The following is a 26,329-nucleotide window of genomic DNA, read 5'->3' on the forward strand; positions in this document are numbered from 1 at the left end:
GAAAACGTACCCGGATTTATTTGAACCAGGTGTGGTAAGCCCCACAGACCTGATGGTCGTGAAGGGAGATTTTATACTCCCAGGGCCCTAGAAGCAGGCCTGTGGTGCCCACGGGGAGCACCGAGCACAGCCAGGATGCAGAATAAGCAAGGGGAGAGCACGAGTGGGAGCCTTTGTTGTGGTTTTCCCAGAAAAAAAAACAGGCAAGCTGAACAGAGGACTGGACAGTCCGAGTAGCTGAGGCAGGCCCTGGGCTACGGAAAGGTCCGGGATTTCCAGCACCTGCCCTGGGGTGACCTGGCACGGAAGATTAGCACCCCAGGCCACAGAGCCTGTGAGAAGGACAGCTGACCCTGCCAGGGGCGGTCCTTCCCTGGGCCTGCAACACCAGATGTCAAAGGGTCGGGAAATAGAGAAAGTGAACAACAGGATTAGCAGGATCACTAGGCCTCTAGCCTGCTAGGCACCTGAGAGAGACAGAGAGAGAGCGCATGCACGCATGAGCAGTGGGGAGGGGTAGAGGGAGGGAGAGAATCTCAAGCACACTCCCTGCTGAGTGCAGAGCCAGACACTGGGTCAATCCCAGGACCCTGAGATCATGACCTGAGCCAGTATCAAGAGTCAGATGCTCGGGCAGCCCGGGTGGCTCAGTGGTTTAGTGCTGCTGTCAGCCCAGGGCCTGATCCTGGAGACCCGAGATCGAGTCCCACGTCGGGCTCCCTGCATGGAGCCTGCTTCTCCCTCTGCCTGTGTCTCTGCCTCTCTCTCTCTCTCTTTCATGAATAAAGAAATAAAATCTTAAAAAAAAAAAAAAAAAGAGTCAGATGCTCAACCAACTTAGCCCCCTAGATGCTCCCCCCGCCCCCAAGCTGCTCTGTAGGCTACCCAATGAGTCAGCTATGGGCAGACAAGCCCGCCTTGCCTCTCCCCGACAGAGTGAATATGACCTCAAACATCTTCAGCCTCTTAAGCCGCCCTGGGTGTCCTCAGCTCTGGTCCTCACAGCCTCCCCATCCATGGGACGAGCTGAGGTTGCAGAGAGAGACGATGGGATTCTCCATGAGGCTAACAGCTTATGCCCCGCACCCCTGGGTCCTCAGCATCCAGGTGAGGAACAGAGTCCAGATGACTTCCCTGATGCACACTGCGGATCCCTGGGTTCGGGCGGTTGGTCCTTCCACCCCACCTGCACCCTCCCCATGTGTGTTCCCCGGCTCGTCCTCCTCGCTCCAGGCTGTATGTTTTTCCCCGTGTCACTGGGTCATCTCAGCTGGGCCGTGAGCTGGGCTCCCGGGCCTGGGCTGGACTCAGGCCACCGCCATGTGGGGGTGGCCCTTCCTCGCCCACATGCTGATTTGCAGAAGGACCCTTCGGAGCAAGAGACCACCTTAAGTTTGTGATCATTAGCCATTGCCGGTGCAGGGTGGGAGGGTGGGAGATTTCCATGATAGGAACTTCTGGATGGATCTAGAACGAGAAAAGGAATTCCAACAAATGAGTAGAGTCTTGGAGATTTCTGGGTCTTTCATTTTTGTTTTATTTCTCAAGACCGCTTGAGGCAGTTTACTGGAAATGCCTGGACACCTGGCTTCTTTGCACACCTGGACTCCGGGCCGGGCCCGCAGCGGGCCTGAAGCCCAGGCTGCACGAGCTCCGTGGAGAGTCCGGTGTGCCGGGAGGCCGGGAGAACACAGCCCAGCCTGCTGGACAGGTTCAGGTCCCCTCTCTGTCCCCGTTACTCCTCTGGGCCCAGCCTCAGGCGGACACGCAGAGGCACCTGCAGATCCTGGCACAGCCTTGTGGAGGGCGGCCTGGCTGGGAGGTGGGGCTCCCCCCAGTGCACTGAGGGCCCCCAACAGCTACCCCCTCTACATGCTCCCCGAATTGTGGGCCCAAGGATCATCTGGGAACTTAGATTCCCACAGGCATCACCTCCAAATAAGCTGTCACTAGACTGGAATGGGGCCCAGGAATATGCATTTCCGTCCCGCAGTCCAGAGGAAGTGTGACTTGGGTCTGCCAACCACACTTAGAGGCACATCGGCCTAAGGAGTGGTGAGAGGCAGGGTTTCATCAGCAGACAGGCCGCTTCCTCTCCTCAACCTGTCTACACCACCCTGTTTGGACTATTTCAGCTCAAGCTCTCTGGTCAAGCAGCGTGGGCCTAGAGGGAAGTGGAGGATGTGTCTCTGCAGCGACCACCTTCTGTTCCAGGCCCTGTCGTGTTCCCCATTCTGGCCTACAGAGACGTCACTCTCCAGAGGGTCCAGGTCAGGATTGAGGCTCGGAGGTTGAATAACCTTTTTGTGGTCAGACAGCCTGGAAGACGCAAGCCGGGATGCAGGCCCAGGTCTGTGGGACCAGAGTCAGCCCCTTCCTTGTGTGCCCCCGCCCCCAGCAGGGCAGGCTGGCTCCCCCAGCTCTCGTCCCTGATGTAGCAGGTGCCGAGTCTCCCCAGGGCCGCGAGGAAACACCTGGCCAAGAGCCCACTGGCGGCTTGCTCACTGCCTGCCCTCCCTGCCCTGCCACTGCTCAGACGTGGGTCACAAGACGGCCCCACTGTCTGCCCAGCAGAGGCTGCGCTGGCAGCCAGGGACAAGGGGCCTGCTGCTAACGGGGCTAGCGCCAGGGTCCTGCTGGACATGGAGGCCAACTTGTGCCGTTCAGATGCATTCTGACTTTCTGGAACTGTTGTCATCAGTCTGCACACAGTGCTCACTGGGTCTACCCCCAACATCTGCGTCAGATGATGTGAGAAAATATTCGACTTGAATGGCAAGAAAGCAATAAAAACCACTCTTCACCTATCCATCCTGCATCTTCCCTTCTTCCCTTAAATTCCCTCTTTAAGGATTTGGGGACCCCCAAATCCCCAGTTTTATTCAGACATTCGACTCCCTGGAAAGTGAGGTAGGCGAGAGGTAGAGCCAGATGCCGTCAGCCGCTAGTGGTTCTACATCTCCCTTCTGGCCATTGAGACCCGAGGAGAGTCTGCCTGAGGGATTCTGAGAAGGCTTTCTCTGTCTTACAAGGTTGCAAGATGCAATGCTCTTCTCGGTGCTCTTATACCTGGAGGATGCGTGGGGATGGCCGTAGCCAATTTGCATCCAAGAGCCTAAGGGGGGACCCTCTGCGCCCAGGATAGCAGAGAAGACCACGCAGGAACTTGGTTTTGACGTTCAGCAGAGCTGCTGATCACCCAAATCTGGAGGCGGTCTCGCCAGGGATTTCTTATAATGTGAGATAATGTCCCTATTTGTATGCTGCTTTGAGTTTCTTCTGTCCCAGCCGAAAGCATCCTCATTCAACCATCTAAAACAGCCCAGAGCTAGATCTGGCTTTGCAGCGGCTTTATCCTACCTAGGCTCCTAGGATGTGCCAGGCTCGATTTCTCTCCATCTCTTGGCTCCACCCCCTGGAGACTGGCTCCAGCCTCCTCCCTCCTCGGGCAGGCTCTCTCCTTGAGATGTCATTGTACCTGCAGCCGGCAGCAGAAAAGAGCCTGTGTCTGCAGGTCCTAAGATCTATCTTCTCTAGACCCACTGGGGAAACTTTCCCATCCCCAACCTCAACAGTAGCCGCAAAATGGAATATGCTGATTGGCTTAAGATAGGCTCTCAAATAGGGCTGCATATTAGAATTAACTGGAGCATTTTAAAAATGCATATGATTCAGTGAAAGAAACTAATCTCAAAAGGCTAGATTTTGATGATTCCCATTATATGACATTGTGGAAAAGGCAAAACTATGGTAATAGTAAAAAAAAAAAATCAATAGTTGTCAGGAATCTGTGGGGAGGAAGGGATGAATAGGAGCACAGAAAGGTTTTTTAAGATATTTATTTATTTAAGTAATCTCTACACCCATTGTGGGACTCAAACTCATGAGTCACATGCTTGAGATCAAGAGTCACATGCGCCACAGAGTGAGCCATCCAGGCACCCCTATTTAAAAAAAAAAAAAAAGTTTAAATATCAGAAAGTTTTTAAAACAGTGAAACTTCCCTCTGTATGACACCATGATGATGGATGCATGTCATTATACATCCGTCCAAATGCACAGAATGTACACCACCAAGAGTGAACCCTGATGTAAACTATGAACTCCGGGTGATAAAATGAGGTGTCAGTGTAGAATCTGCAACTATAACAAATATTCCACTCTGGTGGAGGATGCTGACAAGTGGGGATGCTACCCATGAGTAGGAGCAGAGAAAGCACATATGGGCACTCTGTACTGTCCACCCAATTTTGCTGTGAACCTAAAACTGCTCTAAAGAATAGTCTAGGGGCACCTGGGTGGCTCAGTCAGTGAAGAGTCTGCCTTGGGCTCAGGTCATGCTCCCAGGGTCCTGGGATCCAGCCTCACATGGAGCTTCCTGCTCAGCGGGAAGTCTGCTTCTCCCTCTCCCTTTGCCCTTGTCCCTGCTTATGCGCTCTTGTGCTCTCTGTCAAGTAAATTAATTTAAAAAATTAAAAAATTAAGTTTATTAAAAACAAAAACAAAACCTACTCCCAGGCTCTACCCATAACAATTAAACCAGAATCTCTGGGGGGGCAGCAGGAAGCACAGTGCTTCTTAACAGATCAGGTGAATCTGTGTGTAGTCAGGATTGAAGACCACTGGTAAAGCCAGTTGGAACCCATCCCCGGACCTGGGAGTAGGATCAATCTTTTGTAAACCTAATGGCTGAGACTGGGGAAGGTAGAAGTTTCCAAAAGAAAATGTGGGCTACTTTAACCAAGCAGCATGACAAATGAATGCTCAGATGCAAACAAGCATGTACCCATGAGAGATGAACACCACTGTCAAGGACAACGTTCCCAGCTGGATTCCTATCCCAGGAGCTCACAGCTCCAGAATTAAAAAAGACTGTTCCTCCCTTTCACAGTGTTGCTGACAGGCTTCTGTTTTGCATACCGAGATAAGCATCTCCACTTACAGGTACAGATTTCTGCTCCAGGTAAGAGAATGAGTCTTATATTCTTCTACACCTCCTCCCACCCCCCAGGTCCCCGGAGGGCGAACACAGAGACCAGGAGTCATAGTCTAGGGCTCTACTGGAAAAACAGAATGGTGTGTAAATCTGACTGTCCTTTCCAGGTATTCAACATGCAGTGCAGGCTTCTTATTAATCTGATTCTAAAATGAAATCCCTGCTTGCTGCTTCCGATTTGATATCACTTCACCGGGTCCATAGATCTGCTTGCAATCAAAGAATAAGGCCGTTAAGCAACTCCACTCAGCCTGTGCTCCAGATGGAGGTGCCAGCCCCCATTGCTTACTGACCTCTCAGAGTTCTTCCAAGGACCAAATGAGACATTACACAGGAAAGCGTCTTGCAAATTATGAGCCCTGAAGCAAAAACAGAGCATTGCTTTAAAATCTAGTATTTGGGGGCACCTGGGTGGCTCAGTGGTTGAGCGTCTGCCTTTGGCTCAGGTCGTGATCCTGGGGTCCTGGGATCAAGTTCCGCATCGGGCTTCCCGCAGGGAGCCTGCTTCCCCCTCAGTCTATTTCTCTGCCTCTCTGTGTGTGTCTCTCATGGATAAATAAAATCTTTAAAAAAAGAAATTAAAAAATAAATAAAATAAAATCTGGTATATGAAGATGTGCATTTTAAAAAATTGGGAAAGCATTTGCCTCAAAAAGGATTCCTCACTTTACAATAGTGTTTACTCAAAAGTGCTTTAAATGACAAGCTCACTGTTCTTTAGAAATGATTCAATCGGACAGCCCGGGTGGCTCAGCGGTTTAGCGCCTGCCTTCAGCCCACGGTGTGATCCTGGAGACCCAGGATCAAGTCCCGCATCAGGCTCCCTGCATGGAGCCTGCTTCTCCCTCTGCCTATGTCTCTGCCTCTCTCTCTCTCTCTCTCTCTCTCTCTCTGTGTCTCTCATGAATAAATAAATAAAATCTTTAAAAAAATTGATTCAATCAATGAATAGTGTTGGGAAACTGGATACCCCACATGCAAAAGAATTAGGTTGGACCCTTACTTGATGCCAGTGTCAAAGAAATAAAGCCAGACCTTAGAGCATTTAGACATTAAGATTAAAACCTTTTATTCGGTAGCTACTGACAGCAGGAAAAGAGCTGACCTCCATTCCCATTTGTGCAAAAGTGATTGGGCTTTTTAAGGGACAGGTGGGGATGGGATGACTTCCTCAAGCAAAAAAATGACAAAGGGTTGGTCAGTGTAAATGTGATTTGGCCAGTGGAGTCTTCGAGCTGACAATTATGGAAGTTAGGAGTCTATCCTCCCACACAGTCTGGGAGACAGAGCCCCACTGGCCCCATGATTATATTTCCAAGGAATGGCTCTCAGGTCCCTGAGAAAGACACACATCACTTTTAGGAGGTATATATGCCTCTCAAAGGGACAGAAGAACAATTCACACTTGGAATCCCGTTTTATTATGTGTTCTGAGAAAGGGAGGTTAAGGGCCTATCTTCAGGTGTTGGCTAGGACAAACGCCCAATTCTTCTGACAAGCCTGAGCTTTTCCAGACAGAGACTCACAGGAGGGCTGCTTTGTCCAAAGGCTCCAGCTTTCAGCTGCCAGGAGCTGAGTTCACGGACGGTTTCAAGTCTCCTAGAACAAATCAGTAAGAAGGAAGGAAAACTTTCACTATTTGCGGATGATGTGTGATACTATAGAAAACTTGAAAGACTCCACCAAAAAACTGTTGGAACTGGTCAACAAATTCAATAAAGTCACAGGATACAAAATCAATGTATAGATATCTGTTGCATTTTTATACAACAATAATGAAGCATCAGAAAGAAAAATTAAGAAAACAATCCTATCTACAATTGCACCAAATATAATAAGATATCTAGGAATAGGGATGCCTGGATGGCTCAGCGGGTTGGGCGTCTGCCTTCGGCTCAGGCCCTGATCCTGGGATCCTGGATCGAGTCCCACATCAGATTCCTTGCGGGGAGCCTGTTTCTGTCTCTGCCTCTGTGTGTGTGTGTGTGTGTGTGTGTCTCATGAATAAATAAAATCTTTAAAAAAAAAGATATCTAGTAATAAACCTAATGAAAAAGGTAAAAGATCTGTACTCTGAAAACCATAAAACATTGATGAAAGAAATTGAAGATGACACAAAGAAATGGAAAGACATTCCCATGCCCATGGATTGGAACAAATATTGTGAAAATGCCTATACTACCCAAAGTAATCTATATACTTAATGCAATCCTTCTCAAAATACCAACAGCATTTTTTCACAGAACTAGAACAAACAATCCTAAAATTTATATAGAACTACAAAAGACCTCGAATAGCCAAAGCAATCTTGAACAAGAAAAGCAAAGCTAGAGACATCACAATTCTGGACTTTGAGTTATATTACAAAGCTGTAGTGATCAAAACAATATGGTACTGGCACAAAAATAGACACACAGATCTATGGAAAAGAAAACCCAGAAATAAACCCACAAGTATATGGACAATTAGTCTTTGACAAAGCAGGAAAGAACATCCAATGGGAAAAAGAAGTCTTTTCAACAAACGGTGCTGAGAAAATTAGCCAGCTACATGCAAACAGAATGAAATTGGACCACTTTGTTACACCATGCACAAGAATAAATTCAAAATGGATTAAAGACCTAAATGTGAGACATGAAACCATAAAATCCTAGAAGAGAGCACAGATAGTAATGTCTCTGACGTCAGCCATAGCAACACTTTTCTAGGTATATCTCCTGAGCAAGAGAAATAAAAGAAAAAATAAACTATTCGGACTACATCAAGAAAAAAAGCTTTTGCACAGCGAGGGAAGTAATCAACTAAACTAAAAGGCAATCTATGGAATGGGAGAAGAGATTTGCAAGTGACATATATCTATAAAGGGTTAGTATCAAAATATATGAAGAACTTATAACTTCAAAAAACAAATAATCCAATTAAAAACTTATTTTTAGGGATCCCTGGGTGGCGCAGCTGTTTGGCGCTTGCCTTTGGCCCAGGGCGTGATCCTGGAGACCCGGGATCGAATCCCACGTCAGGCTCCCGGTGCATGGAGCCTGCTTCTCCCTCTGCCTGTGTCTCTGCCTCTCTCTCTCTCTCTGTGACTATCATAAATAAATTTTAAAAAAAAACTTATTTTTATCCAATTAAAAGACATGAACGGACATTTCTCCAAAGAAAATATACAAATGGCCCATGGACACCTCAAAAGGTGTTCATCATCACTTGCCATCAGAGAAATGCAAATCAAGACTACAATGAGATTTTGCCTCACACCTGTTAGAATGGCTAAAATCATCAACACAAGAAACAACAGGTGTTGACGAGGATGTGGATAGAAACCCTCATGCACTGTGGATGGGAATGAACCCCGTGCAGCCACTGTGGAAAACAATATGGAGGTTCCTCAAAAAGTCAAAAATAGAACTACTCTACGATCCAGCAATTTCACTACTTGTTATTTACCCAAAGAATTCAAAGGGATACATGCACGCTAATGTTTATAGCAGCATTGTTTACAACAGCCAAGGTATAGAAGCTGCCCAAATGTCCATCGATTGATGAATGGATAAAGATGTGATAGAGGATAGATAGATAGATAGATAGATAGATAGATAGATAGATAGATAGATAGATAATGAAATATTATTCAGCCATAAAAGAGAATGAAATCTTGCCATTTGCAATGACATGGATGGAGCTAGAGGGTATTATGCTAAAAGAAATAAACCAACCAGAGGAAGACAAATACCGTATGATCTCATTCATGCGGAATTTAAGAAATAAAACTGACAAGCTAAGGTAGAAAAGAGAAAGAGAGAGAGAGAGAAACCAAGAAACAGACTCTGAACTCTAGAGAGCACACTGATGGGTCATCAGAGGGGAAGGAGCTGGGTGGGGAATGGGTGAACTAGGTGATGGGGATGAAGGAGTGCAACTGTTGTGATGAGTACCAGGTGATATATGAAAGTGTTGAATCACTATATTGCGTACCTGAAACTAATACAACACTGTTATGTTAACTGACTAGAATTAGAATTAACGCTTAATAAAAAAGATAAGCCAGTCATGAAGGGACAAATAGTGTATGATTCCATTTATATGATAGAGTAGTCAAATTCACAGAGATAAAAAGTAGAACAGTGTCACCAGGGTTTGGGGGAGAGGGAACATGGAAAGTCATTGTTTCAAGGGCACAGAATTTCACTTTTGCAAAATGAAAAGTGTTCTGGAAATGGATGGTGAGGAGGGCTGCACAACAATGTGAATGTGCTTAATACCACTGACCTGTACACTTAAAATGAGTTAAGATGGCAAATAAATGGTTCAGGTCATGTCATGGTTGTTGTATAAATACAAAGGAAGACCTACCTGGACCCGTGTAAAGCAGACTGGGGTAAGGCAGCAGCATCTTAAATCTGACTGCTCTCCCTTGGTGCGCATGCCTAGCCTATATACATATTCCTTGGAACATCATGGCAGTGAAGCCTCTGGAACTCAGAGCATAGTGACCTATTAAAGAGCTGAGGCTCCTCCTCTTGGGCTCATCAGTGGTGACCCAAATATACGGTGCCCTTCCTCTTCTGTTTCAGAGGGTAAAACAAGTCACCAAGAACCCCAAAAGCCAAACACCATGGATCATCCCCCTCGGACCCCAGTCCCACAACAAGCCACCCTCTTTGCTGGCAGCCACCACCCAGAACTCAGCGTGGCCTGGATCAGGAGGTTGATGTCCCTTCTCCAGGGACACAAGGAGGGGGTGGGGGTTGCACCAGAGAACCACCCAAAGGGCTGACTATGAAAAACTGCATTTCTTTTTGTTGGCTTCCTGCTCAAAGGAGGATGGATATAAGAGAAGGAACAAGGCTCCAGCCCCAGAAGATGAGAAGTACAGATTGTCAGCAGGAAATACTGTCAAGTTCCTGAGCAGTGAGGGTGGGGTGTCTAATGCGGTGTCTACCAGCAGGTTCTCCATGCCAACCCCCTGAAGCAGCATGTGTCCCCAAAGGCCATTGTTTCTGCTGAATCTGGCCTTTGACAGGAGATACCCACGGCCCAGCAAATCTGATAAAGGCCGCCCCTCTCTTGGCCGGGGAGGGATCCATCATAGCCAAGGATTGGGCCTGGAGGCTCCCATCGCAGGCCTAGCAGCACTCCCAAAAACATAAGGCTTCGGGCGGGTATGTAGGAGCGCAACTGGGAAGACACAGGATGCCACCACGGTGACCCTCTAAGTGAAACACTTCCCTTACATCCGTGCTTGTACACAGAGCTGACGCGTGTGCATCAGTGGGGATGAAGGCCTGGAGATGAAGGCCTAGAGAGCCGGCCCATCCCCTAGCCTCGTGAAGGAAGAGGAAGCACAGCGACCTATGCAGAGAGCTGAGGCCTCCTCCTGGTGCAGGCAGGGGACCATCAGCCAAACCAAAAAGGCAAACCCACATCCAAATTACGGTCCGAGAGAACTAACTGCACTCGCTTGGCATCTACTTTTCTGAAAGAAATCAACCGGGGAAACATGACATAGCTGAACCGCCGGGTGTTCCGCAGCAGCACCCCCGATCTGCGGCCTGAGGATTCAGGGATTCGGTTACCTCCGAAGGGTTTCTCCGTTTTCAGTCTTCTCACCTTAAACCTCTCCAAGCCAGGAAGATTTCACTGGCTGCTTCCCACGGAACAGCTTTTCATTCAGGCGTCTCGGGATCCCTGGTCTCAGCAGCTACACACAGGCCAGTGGGGCCGGTCTCCTCACAGGCACGGGGCTGGCTACGCAGCTGGACGGCTCTCCTGGGGAACCCGCACACCCCCTCACCGCCCGCCCTCACAGTGGGACAATGAGGAAGTTAGTGAAAGATCAAAATGCATCGGCCCCCAGTGACAGTCCTGTCCCCAGCTTTCTGGCCCACGCCTTGTTTTTTCTGCGTTTTTCGATGCTGCCCACCCCTCTCACTGAGGTGCACTGGACAGGGTGTGGTGATCCTCGCACTCCCTCCCCAGGGACTGGCTTTCGAGGTCAAGGACACCGGAGGCCCCCGGGAGGCATCAGGAGCTCCCCAGACACCTCAGCAGCTTCTAGGCCCACTGCTGGGCGTTTCTGGCTTGCAGTTTGGGCCCGGGTAGGGGGGCAGGGAGAGCAGGAGGGTGGAGCGTGATCTGGGAATAGCCCCAGGAGACACCAGGGTAACAGTTTAATAAGTACCCTGACTGCGTATGCTCTTTCTGTTCAGAAAGTGCTTGGAGCACTTTCACTTCTAATAATTTACTTTCATCCTCACAAGCCTACGGGGGAAGAGTATCATTAGCTGGCTTTTATTGATGAGGAAAAGGAAGAAATCAAAGACCCACCCAGGAGTCCCCCAGATTCCTCTCCCTGTGCTCTTTCATCTTCAACACTAGTTTTCAAACTCCCTGCAGGCAAACCCCAAGCTTGGGTCTCACATTGGTTTACAAGGGCTCACAAATGCCTGTAAACAAAATCTCACGTTGGTTTACAAGGGCTCACAAATGCCTGTAAACAAAAAATTAGAGTTCGAGCACTTTGATGTGGGGTGAAGAGCTCAACAACCCGCTTAAAAAAGCAAATTTATAGGGCAGCCCAGGTGGCTCACGGTTTAGCGCTGACTTCGGCCCAGGGTGTGATCCTGGAGACCTGGGATCGAGTCCCGTGTCAGGCTCCCTGCATGGAGCCTGCTTCTCCCTCTGCCGGTGTCTCTGCCTCTCTCTCTTTCTCTCTCTCTCTCTCCCTGTGTCTCTCATGAATAAATAAAATCTTAAAAAAAAACTTATTTTTAATCCTCCCAGAGCAAGGCACAAACTGCTGACCACTGCCCCACTCACCCCTTCCCGGGGCTGTCTAGGGCCCGAAGGAGCAGCAGGGGGGTGCAGGGCTTCAGGAAGGTACAGGGGCCCAGAGGAGTTCAGGGCCCCAAGGGAGTGCGATGTTCCAGGAGGGTGCGGGGCCCCAGGGGGGCCCAGTGCAGCAGGAAGATGCAGGGGCCACAGAGGAGTTTGGGGCCCCTGGAGAGAGCTGCAGGGGGTGCGAGGCCCCAGGAGGGTGCAGTGCTCCAGGAGGGTGCGGGAACCCCAGAGGAATTCAGGGCCTCTGGAGGGTGCAGGGCCCCAGAGGAATTCGGGGCCTCTGGAGGGTGCAGGGCCCCAGGGGGTGCGAGGCCCCAGGAGGGTGCAGTGCTCCAGGAGGGTGTGGGGAACCCAGAGGAATTCGGGGCCTCTGGAGGGTGCGGGGACCCCAGGGGAATTCGGGGCCTCTGGAGGGTGCAGGGCCCCAGGGGCTGCGAGGCCCCAGGAGGGTGCAGGGACCCCAGAGGAATTCGGGGCCTCTGGAGGGTGCGGGGACCCCAGGGGAATTCAGGGCCTCTGGAGGGTGCAGGGCCCCAGCGGGTGCGGCGGGGAATTCAGGGCCCCAGGAGGGTGCAGGGACCCCAGGGGAATTCAGGGCCTCTGGAGGGTGCAGTGCTCCAGGAGGGTGCGGCGACCCCAGAGGAATTCGGGGCCCCTGGAGGGTGCCGGGCCCCAGCAGGTGCACGGCCCCTGGACGGGGCGAGGCTCCGGGGGGTGGGAGCCCCCGCCAGCGCCTCCCCGGCTCCCGAGGCCCGAGGCCCTGCGCAGCAGCCAGCGGGGGCACGGAGCCTCTCCGTCCCGAGCACCCCAGCACCCCCGCACCCCCAGCCCCGGCGCGGGCCCCCCTGCTCGGGCGCCTGGCCCCAACGAGCCCGCGCTGTCTCGCTCGTTCCCACGGCGGGGGTTTATTTTCCTTTCTCGCCCCGTCGAACAGGAAGCGAAGCGAGGCGGTGCGCGCCGGCCTAGCGGGTGCGGGGCGCGCGCGGCAGCACCAGCAGCGGGATCTGCTCCAGCCGCTCGGGCCGCGCCCCCCGCCGCCGCCACGCCGCCAGCCTCCGCAGCAGCCCCTGCAGGCGCCGGGGCGCCCACCCGCCGCGCTCGGGGGCCTTCCTGCGGCGCCCTCCGCGGCCCGCGCCGCGCGCCCACAGCCGCCGCCAGCACCAGCAGCCCGCGCCGCCCCCGCCGCCGCCTCCGCCGCCGCCGCCTCCGCCGCCGCCGCCGCCGCCCCGGGGCCTCCGCGCCTCCGCCATGCCCGCGCTGCCCGCACGCTCCTCCGGGCCGAGGGCTCCTCGGTGCGCGCCCGGGTCGCCCGGGAAACGCGAACGCGGGCCCACAATGCCCCGCACGGGCCGCCGGGGGTTGGGGGGGAGGATGGGGGGGATGGGCCGCGTGACCCCTGCCTGGCCTCGACACCGACACCGAGGGCGGGATCCAGGCGTGCCCGGGGCTCGAACGGCCCCCTCGGCTCCCCCACTGGATCCCAACTTGGCTGCCGGGCCCAGGCCAGTGTTGCCTGCAGGCTTGTCGTTTCGGGGACGCTGGTTTCAGGGCTTCTCTGATTTTCCACAAAGGCGGGGAACCAGTGTCTCAGGAAAGATCCCCAAACCTGGTAGTCTTTCTCTCATCTCTTCCTTGGGCGGGGGATGGGGTGGGTGGGAGGGGGGGGGTGACGGTTGATTTTTTTTTTTTCAATATTTTTTTCTGATTGCAAACCTAAGATTCTTTGTGGAAAAATCGAAAAGCACCAATACAGCAAAGAAACCATCTTTTTCCTGCCTCCTTATGCAATTTTTTGCACAAGTCAACTTCTCGAATTCAAGTGAGGAGACATCAAAATAACAATAGCTAGCTCCTCTTGTGCTTGTTATGTACTAAGCACTCCACTCAACAGTCTGTATATTCTTTCTCCTTTTCTTCTAAAGGATTTGTTTTTGTTTGTTTTTTATTTATTTTTATTTATTTTTTAATTTTTTTTATTGGAGTTCAATTTGCCAACATATAGCATAACACCCAGTGTTCATCCGTCAAGTGTCCCCCTCAGTGCCGGTCACCCAGTCACCCCAAACCCACCCCCAACCCCCAACCCCCACTTCCCCTTCCACTACCCCTTGTTCATTTCCCAAAGTTAGGAGTCTCTCATGTTTTGTCACCCTCACTGATATTTTCACTCATTTTCTCTCCTTTCCTCTTTATTCCCTTTCACTAATTTTTATATTCCCCAAATGAATGAGACCATATAATGTTTGTCCTTCTCCAATTGACTTACTTCACTCAGCATAATACCCTCCAGTTCCAACCACATCGAAGCAAATGGTGGGTATTTGTCGTTTCTAATGGCTGAGTGATATTCCAGGATTTGTTTTTTGTTTTTGGTTGTTGGTTTGGGTTTTGGGGGGTTGGGGGTCTGCTCTTTTTGTCATCGTTGTTCAGTTTTTTGGTAGCCCACTAAGAAATGAACAAGCTCTGGAATAAGTCTGCCTGAGTTCGAATTCAGGCTCCAACATTGACCAGCTTTAACTTTGGGCATGTTACTTAACCTCTCAGTGCCTCACCTTACCCATCTGTAAAACTGAGGTAATAGCAGTCCTACTTCTGAGAGGGGGTTGTGTGAATTAAATGAGGTAATATGTATATAAAGCATTTAGTATACACTGGGCATATAGTAAGTGCACACAAATAAATTATTATTATGCAATCCTAAGGACAACTCAAGTGGAGTGTTTCCCAAGTGAATGTTCCCATTGTGCTGAGAAAAGTAAAGCCTAAGAAGTAAAAATCATTGATCTGGGATAACATGGCTTATCAGTTAAGGAAAATGATTGAACCCCAGATTCTTTGAACCCCTGGATATGAAATGACCATACTGCTGTTGAGCGTTCAGCTGCTCACCTTAGTAGTACAGTGTCGTTCTTCTAGTACTCCCGTCGTCTAAAATGTCCAGAGCCAATAGGTTTGATGTTTGTGTAGATTCTGGGTACAGAAAACAGGAGGAAAAAACCCCCAGTTGTCCAGTCCTTATTTCTAACCACTTTTATAAATTCGCAGTCATCTGGGCAGAAGCCTTTTGGTCCTCATGGCATAAGCCATTCCCCTTCAAGAACCACTTGGTTGCTTTGCTCCTTCTCCAGTTGTCCGTGGGGGCCTCCTCCTCGTATTCTGGGCTGTGTGTGCTTCCTGCTTCCTGTGCCAGAAAGTCAAGCACAAGGTAAATCCTGGCAGACAGATTCCACTAAAGAAACCAGCCCCAGGGATCCCTGGGTGGCGCAGCGGTTTAGCGCCTGCCTTTGGCCCAGGGCGCGATCCTGGAGACCGGGATCAAATCCCACGTCGGGCTCCCGGTGCATGGAGCCTGCTTCTCCCTCTGCCTGTGTCTCTGCCTCTCTGTCTCTCTCTCTCTCTCTCTCTGTGACTATCATAAATAAATAAAAATTAAAAAAAAAAAAAGAAAGAAACCAGCCCCAAATCAGACGGATCATTTACATGGACAGTGAAAGGAAGAGGAGTCAAAGATGCCAGCTCCCTGCAGACGCCCGAGCTCAGGGCAACCCTGCAACTACAGGGGCCTGGGGACTTCAACACCAGTGGTGGGACACTGTTGCTGAGGAGCTAATGCCCTGCCCCGGCTAGTTTCCAGGGAGCATCTCTGCCCTAAGTGGGGGGGAGGGCAGGGCAGACACCCCCCTACCACCCACCCCCCCACCTCACCATCATCAGAAGCTAGGAGGCCTTGTGGAAATGTCTTAAAACAGCCTCCTGGGCAGCTAAGAGGCAAGTGAGAAGTGCTCCGGCAGCTCCTCCCAAGCCTCCCCTGCCTCTCGTTCTGGGACTATTACTGAGTGTTGTCAAGACTCCGATTCGTGGGGCACCTGGTGGCTCATTCAGTTAAGCATCTGCTATCAGCTCAGGTCATGATCCTGGAGACTCGGGTTTGAGCCCGGGGCTCCCAGCTCAGAGAGGAGTCTGCTTCTCCCTCGTCCTCTCCCTCTTCCTCTCTCTCTCTCTTTCTCTCTCTCTGTCTCTCTCTCAAATAAATGAATAAAATCTGAAAAAGAGAGAGACGTAGATTCGGCTGTAACTCAAGCCTGGCTTATGTGGCCTATGAGGATGCATACAAGGTCCCCAGGGCACCATGACAGAGCCATCTGCCTGCACAAACCACGTGCTTCCCCAATCTTTTTCTGGCTGTTACGGACTAAATCATGTCCCCTGAAAAGTCATATGTTGAAGTCCTAACCCCTAGAACCTCAGAATGTGAAGATAGGACCCAAGGAGGTAATTAAGTTAAAATGAAGTCATGAGGGTGACCCTAGTCCAATATGATGGATGTTCCTATCAGAAGAATAGGACACCAACACAGAGGGACGGTCATGTGAAGACACAGGGCAAGGTGGCCAATCTACAAGCCAAGAAGAAAGGTCTCAGAAGAAACCAAATATGCCAACTCGTTGATCCTGGACTCGCAGACTGCAGAACTGAGAGAAAATAAATTTCTGATGTCTAAGCCCCACGGTGTCGCATTTTAGTACAGCAGTGCTAGCAAATGAAATCACTGGCTCGCTGGCTTTGCCTCCTGTTCTATTTTCCCTTAAACCCCTCCATTCTCACAACACCAGGAGGCACTTCCTTGGCTCTGCAGTGCTCAGGCTCCACCATGCAAAGGTTCCCTGTGTGGACGCTCTCTGTTCAACCCTGACCAGGCCTGTGAGTCCTCAGGGAAGGTCTGGGCAGCCTCAGACATAGCCTCGGGCCTGGCTTGGAGATTGGAGTTTTCGGACACCTGTCACCAGCTGCTTGGGCTGATGCTAGGTGACTCCAGGTCTAGGGTTGCCAGATAAAATACAGGTCACCCAGTTGAATCTGAATTCCGGGTAAAGCAACAATTTTTTATTATAAGTATATCCCAAATATTGCATTGGTATACTAATACTATAAATCATTTAACTGGTCATTTGTATTTTAATTTGGTGCCCACCAGGGTCCTGGGGAGAGTCCAAGGGCCCACTTCATAAAGGCACCCTGGGGGCAGATCTCCTCCAGGTCCCTCAGGAGATCTTCAAAACTGGCCAGAGGCTGGAGCACTCTCCATGTTCTCCAACCCCAAGCAGGAGCAGCTTATCATGCCAGCTTGTCCCAACCCAAGTACCCAGAATAGAAAGAGAGACCTGGAGTCCCCAAAGTTAAGAAGAGCACATTATTGGGCACCTAGGTAGCTCAGTGGTCGAGCGTCTGCCTTTGGCTCAGGGCATGATCCTGGGATCGAGTCCCACATCGGGCTCCCTGCAGGGAGCCTGCTTCTCCCTCTACCTGTGTTTCTGCCTCTCTCTGTGTCTCATGAATAAATGAATAAAATCTTTTTTAAAAAAAACTCACATTTTAAAATAATGGGGTGTGGGAACTCCCTTTCTTCCCCCAGGATTTTAAGGATGTGATAGAAGATTTGGTACCCCCAAATCCAGAAAAAAAGGGATAGCATAATTAAGAGCATAAGGTTTGGGGTCATACAGACTTGACAAAACTAGCTAAATGGCCCTGAATATGTTACAGACCTGTCTCTCTGCCTCATGTTCAGGTCCCATGAGAGCATAGGAATACTATTCCTACCTGTTGTAGGAATGGTTGTCACAGTGACAAGCAACGGGACAGGCATGTAGGGCCTTAGACAGTGCCCATCACAAAGCCAGTGCTCGATAAACAGTAGCACTCCTGCCCTGAAATCTTCTCTGTTTTGGCCAGTTTGCATCTCCTGCCCCAAACACTCCCCAGCACAAATGGTTCTCCTAACACGAGTCCCAGCAGGGCCTTTGTTTCTGAAGCCCCAGAGTTAATGACAAGCTCTGTGAACTCAAACTCCTGGAAACGTTCCCAGGAAAATTTGGGATGCAGAGATGCAAGATAGGAGAAAACAGATGGCTTTGGTTTTTCTGAGGTATGGACAAGTGAAAGGTCAGGTAGCTCTGTAGGAGCGAGCACAGTGCCAAGAGGCCCCAGCCCATGAGACATCTTCCTCATGATCTACCGCCAGGCCCCCACCTCACACACCTGCTGACCATGCAGCCAGGAACAGGGGGAGCAGCACCAGCCAAGCCCTAGGGTGGGAAGATTAAGGTAGTGGCCCTCAGTTCCATCAAGGCTAAGCCAGTGACATCATCCCTATATATGAAAGGTGACACGTTAGTAAGCAGACACATGAAGTGGGAGAATGAGATCACCGGGGGCAGCACCTGCCATTACCCGGATAACTAGGCCAGAGGAGGAATATGGATGTTTTTTAAAGATTTTATTTATTTGAGAGAGAGAAAGAATACACAATGGGGGAGGAGAGAGATAGGGAGCCCGACTCGGGGCTCCATCCCAGGATCCTGGGGTCATGACCTGAGCTGAAGGCAGTTGCTTAACTGGCTGAGCCACCAGGCATCCCTGGAGAGTAGAATTTGGACAAAACAGAACAGATTTTGCCTCTACTCTTTATGGATATGGCCCTCGTTCTAGTATATGGGCTTGACAAGATGACCATTTTGAAATCGTTCTTTATCATAAGAACCAGATGTTTTCCCCAGATATTTTGAGATAAAATTTGATGGAATAAATGCATCCCTAGGAAAAGCCTGGTTCCCATAAAAGGAAAGCAAATTCTGTATCCAAGGACATTGGATAATTACACCCTTGAATGTTTGTGTGCTATTATAGTGACTACAAGGGAACTAGATTCTCTCCCCTTTACTGTGTGTGGGTGGATCTTATCCTCAGTATGTCAAGGCTACTGAAATGTTAGAGCAACCTTCAAGTCAGACAGGGCCTCCCCTTAGAAGACCCCCAAAACCATGGCCTGTGGAAATCCAAAGCATCCCCCTCCTCCAAGATTTCTGCAAATTCTTTTTCTCCAGTTTCTCTCTCTGTATCTGTACACCCCTTTCTCTGCCTTTCACAGAACCCCTTATCACTTGAAGCATGAAACATTCTGAAATTCGTAAATTTTCATGGAAATCTCAGAATGGGAGATGGACAAAGGGCTCACAGTGTAAAAATACAAATGACTTCCTAAGAACCGTATCATGCTGCTCAGGGCATCCACCTCTGAGGAATCTCAGTGGACTTCCCTGACTCAACCCGACCTTCTTACTCTTCCTGGTTCTTCTCAACCAGGCTACTCTCTTCTACTCCATTCTACGTCTCTTTTCTTCTCCTTCAAAGAAGAAGAAAAAAAAAAAACAAAATTTTTTGTCCTGTTCATGGCAAAGGACTTTTCTACTGTCTGCCCTGTTCATGGCAAAGGACTTTTCTACTAATATATTGACTCCTGGTGACAACTAACTTCAGAATCTAATCTACCTCAATCAGCTTGATATTTTCCTTAAAAATAGGTATTTCCACCTGAAAAGTATATTTCTTTTTTTTTTTAAGTAGACTCCATGCCCAGCATGGAGCCCAATGTAGGGTTTGAACTCACAACCCTGAGATCAAGACCTGAGCCAAAATCAAGAGTCAGACACTTAGCCAACTGGGCCACCCAGGCACCCCATGAAGTACATTTCTATTATTATAATGTAAACATTTGCAACTTCCCTGTGGAATCAGAGATGGTGGGTAGGTAAGTGAGGAAGGAGGAGGAATACTACTGAATCAGCATCATCACTATCACCATTATCACCATCATTATCATCATCAATATCATCACCACCATCACCACCATCACCATCACCACCACCATCACCATCACTGCCATCATCATCATCACCATCGTCATCGCTACCATTCAGCGGCTCTGACCATTACATGGCATAACATGCATGATGTCATTTCAGCAGCACAACAGCCCCTGAGGCAGATAGAAACAGCATTCCATGTCACAGATAAGGACGCCAAAATGTAAACTGCTGTTGAAGGCACTACAGTTAAGCAGAGACAATAAGCCAAGGCAGGAAAACCTGCAAATCTAACTCCTAACTTATGAATTGATTAGGAATTTGAGCTGCCCTCCCAGATGGAAAACCAGGAACTACCAGGACAGGATGGAGGGCTGCTGGAAGATTTGAGCCAGAGAAAAACGTATGACTTCTGTGAGAGGAGAAGCTTTTACATTGTTCTTGGAGAAGGCCAAGATACAGTTAGATGTTGCCTTGTGTCAGGAAGTAGAAGGCCCTGGCCTCATGGACATAGGGAGCTGGGAGAAAGAGCCCAAAACAAAGCTGAACAGGTTTCTGAGACTAGAATGAATACAGTTGTCTTAAACCAGGGTGTGCAAAGGAACCAGCTCTGTTTGCTTGTTATTCACAATAGCTATTGCGGGGTCAGTGACCTACAGTCTGTAAACATAATTTTGTATACTTTGAGTTCTTTCTGTGGCTTATTAATTTCAGTGTTTTGGCTGTCTTTCTAATGTTCCTTTAGATGATGCCAATCTATTTTCTATAACGAAGATAAAGGTGGGATTTTTTTTAATAGTTATTAGGACAGGGTTTTAGATGGGAATGATGAACAACATATATCCAGGCAAGGCAATGACCAAGGGATTCCAGAGAGAATTTCTACAGGAAAGGTTAAATTCAGAGAGAAGAGATCTGGGACACTGACACAGCCACATTCCTCTACCCTCTGCCCTGAGGTCTCCACTCAAAACTTTGAGGCTGAAGCAACCAAACACAATGAATGGAACTTGTAAGGTTACAATTTAAATAAATCAACTGTAAGAGGGGAGATTTGAATATGGACTTTGTAGTCTATATGAGTCTATATGTGCTAAAGAATTCTTGTTAATGTTATCAGGTGTTATAGTGACATAATTTTCCAATAAAAATGTTTTATTCTGAATACTGAAGAATTTAAGTTCGAAACTGGGGGTTACTTAAAATATCCAGGAAGGGACACCTGGATGGCTCAACAGTTGAGCTTCTGCCTTTGGCTCAGGGCATGATCCTGGGGCCCTGGGATCGAGTCCCACATCAAGCTCCCCATGGGGAGCCTGCTTCTCCCTCTGCCTATGTCCCTCCTCTCTCTCTGTATCTCTCATGAATAAATAAACAAAATCTTTAAAAATAAATAAATGAAACAAAATATCCAGGAAGGAAGGAAGGAAGGAAGGAAGGAAGGAAGGAAGAAATAAATAAATAAATAAATAAGTAAATAAATAAATAAATAACTAAATAGCTAGCCCAGGAAGAAAAGAGGGAGGTAGATGAAGAAAGTCTGGCAAAATTATTTGGACATTTTCAAAGAAAAACCTCCGGAAAGGCTAGCGTAAAGAGAGTTTGTGGCTGTGGTCTCTGGAGCAGTGTGATGGGGGAAATAGACAACTTGAAACCACCGACCTCAACCATGAGCCCTTTCCAGGAGCAGGGGAGATTTGCCTGGGAAACCGACCTAGATTATCACCTAGTTTGAAAGGTGGAAATCCCCAAGGGCCAGAGGAAACCCTAAGAGGCGAAATCTCAGAGGAGGGGGGTGTACCCCATGTCTTCACCACAGAAGGGCCACGGGCAGTGGAGGCCATGCCAGCCTATCAGTAACCCAGGGGATGACGTTCTCACTCTACTTAGCCTTTCTAGGTCACAAAATCAAAAACGATTGCCATAAAGTCAAGTTACTTTCTCTTTGTGTCTCAGTTTCTTAGGGGGAAAATACATGAACTAACAAGATGGGGACAACCAAGCTTTCTCCCTGCCCAGGACAGAGGCTTAGAGACAGAGCTGTGATTACGAAGCAGCAAACTGGACACTAATTATAAGCCACACAACTCCCTAGGTGCTGTTCCTTTGTCCTTGGTGCCAAAGCCTCTGCTGCCAATGTCAAGTGGAGAATTGCAAGTTCACTGGCATGCAGCTTTCAGAAGCCCCTCAGCAGCTGGGCAGAAAAGTCCAGGGGATGCCAAGGACAGGCTGAGCCCTAGGGGCTAGCATAAGCAGCGCATCCTGGTCTCGACTGTTGGAAGAATGGGCCTTAGGGATGCATTTATTTTGGCACAATTTTATTTAAGAAAGCCCCAAACATGTGTTCAGTCAACAGATGTCCAGGCGAGGCCCGGGGAGATTGAGAGGAGTGCTTGCCCCTCTGACTCTTCCTCATTTGAGACTTGCCCCAGCTTCCAGACCTCGTGTAAAATGACCCTGTTCCTCCTCTGCCACAAGCTACGACCCAAACTCCATCACTCAAATTGTCTCTCCCCAGAACTGAAATCCGGATGGTTTCTGGTTAGATATATATGGGTGCAGGACCTGAAAGTCATGTCGATTCCAGGGTGAGGGCACCATCAGACCCAGCTTTAAATATATACAAATGTGGAGGTATCTATCCCTTCGATGTATTCAAAGCCCTTTCCAGGGCCCCTGGGTGGCTCAGTTGGTTAAGCATCTGCCTTCGGCTCAGGCTGTAATCTCAGAGTCCTGGGATCGAGCCCCACATGAGGCTCCACATTCAGCAGAGAGTCTGCTTCTCCCTCTCCCTCTGCCCTTCCCCCCATACTCTCTCCTCTCTGTCTCTGCCTCAAAATAAATAAATAAAATCTTAAAAAAAAAAAAACTTTCCAGCAAGAAATACTCATTCTGTTGGCTATGACAAAGATTTTTCAACAGACATGTGTAGCAAATTTCTCAAGGTCATAGAGTAATTCACTAGAAAATCAAATAGGAATTTAGATTTCTCAAATCCAAAGTTAGCTTCTATGAATGAGAACTGCTCCCTCCCTTGGAATGACATATATACACCACTTCAATTACCCAGATAATGTGAATTAAAAGGTCTGGCAGCACAAAGTTCTCAGCAGCATTGGAACCTGAAAATCTGGGGGACAAGGGGTGTATCTAAGCACCCAGCATCCCGCAGAAAATTGCCAGCCCCTGAAATCACTGAACCCAGTACACCTTCCAAATTATGTGTATTTTAGGTGATCAATGTAATCTTCAGCTCTATTTTTAGCTCTCCCATCCTACAAAAGCAATTGTAAGAACAGAGAAAATCTCTATGGCAGAGTGTATTACGTGTGAACTGCTCATCCGGTGTCTCTGAGGCAGAAACACTACAATTTCTCGGGTCGCGCTGTTTTATTTTTGGAATGTAACACAAATAGATTCCTAAATTCTTCATAGTGGAATACTTAACACTTTGAATGTGGAACATTCCACAAGGTCTGTAAATGACATCATGAACCCTAGTCTTTTCAGGCATGAGGTTGGTGGGAAGTTTGAAAAAATCAGGACTGGGTTTCCTTGACATCCAGAGGTAGACAGCGTGGCCAGAACGGCGTCCTCAATGAGTATCAGCGCTGATGGCTTTGAGGTCTAGAAGGAAATCACAAATTCCTGTTTCCAGGCGACGTGACAGGATCCATCTCACAAGCAGACACAATCCCGATGTCCCCTTAAAGTCAGCAAGACCCGGGCTGAATTTCTTTATCCCCTTCTACTCCAGCGTCACCTACACAGAACTGATAGAGATGGCCCGTGACAGAGGTCAGCCACCTGCAGGGCAAGATGCAGGGACTCTGATCACCAGGGTCCACAGAGAACTCCATCTTGGGCAGAGGGTAGGAGGGGGCATCGCTGCACCCCAGGATCCAGCATCAGACCCCTGCCCTGAGGAAGCACCAGGGAGAACCGTTGGGAACAGAGTTCATTTTCTTTTTTTTTTTTTTTAAACATTTTATTTATTTATTCATGAGAAACACAGGAAGAGAGAGAGAGGCAGAGAAGCAGGCTCCATGCAGGGAGCCTGGATGCGGGACTCGATCCCAGGACTCCAGGATCACGCCCTGGGCCGAAGGCAGGCACTAAACCACTGAGCCAGGGATCCCCAGAGTTCATTTTCGAGTCCTGGCTCTGCCTCCTCCCAGCACACACACACACACACACACACACACACACACTCACACTCAGGCTCACGCTCCTTGCCAGACTCACCGCTTTGTTGATGCTGTGTCTACCCCCTGAACTTTGAATGTCACCAGTCAAACCAAATCCTGCCCATCCTATAAGATCCTTCCCAAAGTTGGGTGCCACTGGCCGAGCCCATCTTTCAGCCCTGGCTCATGAATGTTCACACACAGCTTGGCATTGAATTATTTCCTGAGTGCATCATGTACATTGTCTTTCTAACCGAGCTCTAAATGCCTTGAGGATAGGCAAGCCTATTTTGTACATGCTCCTGTACCCTCTCTGGGCCCAGACTAATGTAGAGCATATAGAAGATTCATGTCCTTTGGTCCAAAAATGATAAGGACACGGGGAAATTTTTATTTTATTAGATCTCTTTGGGGAAGGAAGGGATGTGTTTGGTAGAAATACTTGGACAAAGTCCTTGAGGCTGAGAGTGAGGCATCCCAAGACATTCTCAAACAGAAGAGGGTTGTTAAATTGCTACTCGTAAGATCAGGAGAGTCATTTATGGAGCTTCTGAGAAAGAGGGGAAAGCAAAAAGACAGGGGAAATGAGGCAGATATACGGTCCGCTGTATCACAGTGAGCCACTTCTACTCCCAAACCTTCAGCAAAATTATATTAAAATTCACAAAAGAGCTGATATGCATTGATTGCTAATGAAAACCAGAGAAGGGACCAGGTTTTATACCAGGGGCAGCGTGGGACTTTAAGACATTATATGGGTGCAGGAGTCAGACAGACAGGGAGGCCTTTGCTGGCACTCGGGTCATATTCCCATAAACGACTGACCAGTGTGGATGATTATCACGGAAATCCTGGTGATGGCACACTGGCCCCAGAGATATTTTCCCCTCCTCCTCCACTCTGCTACTGTCTATTTAAGGAAAAATTAGAGTGAAGGCCAATACGGCCCTGGATGTAGGATGATCCCAAGTCTCTATTTGATAAGACTCACTTGGACTGTGTTGCTGTGAGTTGGGTTTGATGTTGAAATCACCTCAAGATTGGGTCAACCATCCATTCAGTGAGCACATTTCCTTAGCTTGGATGCTGGGGACTGCGCCAGGTTCTTGGCTCTGTGTATTCAGAGTGTAGGTAGAATTTTGCACTTACTGCTTCCATGATTTAGAAGTGTCCTCATTTACAGACACGCCCTCTCAGCTAGATGGAAAACAGGATGTACAGTGCATTTGATCCACACTGTAATCCAAGAAAAAATACAATGGGAAAAATAAGCATTTTGTTTATAAGATATGACTGATGATAGATAAGTACTTTACATACTTAAAGTTTGTTAATTAACACAACTTTGTTCACTATATTATATAAAAATACTGTAAAAGCGAGCAGGGTATGTATTACAGTTCTCTAGAGAAACAGAACCAATTACATATACATATACATGTATAGAGAAAGGGGGACAGAGAGAGATTCAGTTATTTGTTATAAGGAATTGGCTCATGTGATTATAGAGACTGTAAAGTCACAGGATTGCTGCAGTAAGCTTGAGACCCAGGAGAGTTGATGATAGAAGTTCCAACCCAAGACAGGCAGGCTGGAGACACAGGAAAACTTCACATCCAAGCACAAGAAAAACTGAGTCTCCGCTCAAAGCCGCACAGGAGGAGCTCCCTCTTAGCCTTTCTTGAGGGAGTCAGGCCTTCAACTGATTGGGTGCGGCCCACCCTTGCAGGGGAGTCAATCTGCTTCACTCAATTCACCAATTCAGGTGTTGATCTCAACCAGAAACATGCTCCGACATACACAGAATAATGCTTGACAAACTGTCCCAAGACCTCATGACCCAGTCAAGGTGACATAAAAGTAACCATTGCAGGGTACAACAGCGTATTCTAATTATATAAATGAAAAACACAGGCAAAATGAATCTATTGTCTAACAATTAAAGTCAGAAGAGTTGCTGCTCTGGAAGGGCTTCTGGTTAGTGGTATTTCCTGAAATGGATTTGGTAACATAGATACCTCCTGTTGTGAAAATTTATTGGGCTATACATTTGGGATTTGTACCCTTTTCTGAATGTATGTCATGTTCCAATTCAGTGTATCTTAAAAAGTGGACAGTAAGGGGGTTTGTGAGTATTTGTCTTCTGGAAACAACTATTTAAATGTCTTAGGAGAGAACCCTGGTATCAATTACTTCCAAGAAACTGTGTTTTCTTGGTCAATATCTTTCGGTCTCTCAAAATTCCTGGCTCGTGAGTAGAGTGATAGGATATGACTCCTGTTTTGATTCCTTTACCCTAAAGCCGATTTATGTTGAGGGGCATCTCTTGTGCCTTACATGGGGTCCCAGACAGGAAGGACAACAGCTCACCCTGACCATGGGACCACATGCTACAGCTGGGGGCATAGGAACCCAGGCCGATCCAGCGGAAGCCACAGCTAGGAAACCTCCACAAAGCTGACCGAGTTGAGCTGACGCAGTGTGAGAACTTTGCAGCCAAGCTTTCTTCCACTTATCCTGCTATCCTGCTCTCCCTGAGTCTCCTTCTGAGGAACCCGTGTTGCTTTGAAATTTCTAGGCAGAAAGAAGTTGATTTAAAACCTGATTCATGGGAACCCTGGGTGGCGCAGCGGTTTGGCGCCTGCCTTTGGCCCAGGGCGTGA

General features: G+C 48.6%; 2 long non-coding RNA genes across 5 annotated transcripts in view; both read right to left on the reverse strand.

Moving 5' to 3' along the window:
* Positions 1 to 6,048: 6,048 nt before the first annotated feature.
* Positions 6,049 to 12,759, reverse strand: LOC112648762 (uncharacterized). The gene is made up of 2 exons (XR_003129287.3): positions 10,607 to 12,759; positions 6,049 to 6,595 (listed from the first exon to the last, which is right to left on the reverse strand). It is a non-coding gene; the product is annotated as an uncharacterized LOC112648762 (long non-coding RNA).
* A 1,167-nt stretch (positions 12,760 to 13,926) lies between these two features.
* LOC112648763 (uncharacterized) overlaps positions 13,927 to 26,329 on the reverse strand; it is a 55,608-nt gene continuing 43,205 nt past the window's right edge. For 2 of the 4 annotated variants that reach the window (XR_004817552.2, XR_004817551.2), the window contains one exon: positions 23,496 to 26,267. This is a non-coding gene — a long non-coding RNA (uncharacterized LOC112648763). Of the gene's footprint in view, positions 15,018 to 22,862; positions 23,107 to 23,495; positions 26,268 to 26,329 lie in introns of those variants that run through there. The other 2 variants (XR_003129294.3, XR_003129290.3) reach the window with 2 other exon arrangements.

Source organism: Canis lupus, chromosome 7 (assembly GCF_003254725.2).
Source record: "Canis lupus dingo isolate Sandy chromosome 7, ASM325472v2, whole genome shotgun sequence".
NCBI lineage: Eukaryota > Metazoa > Chordata > Mammalia > Carnivora > Canidae > Canis > Canis lupus.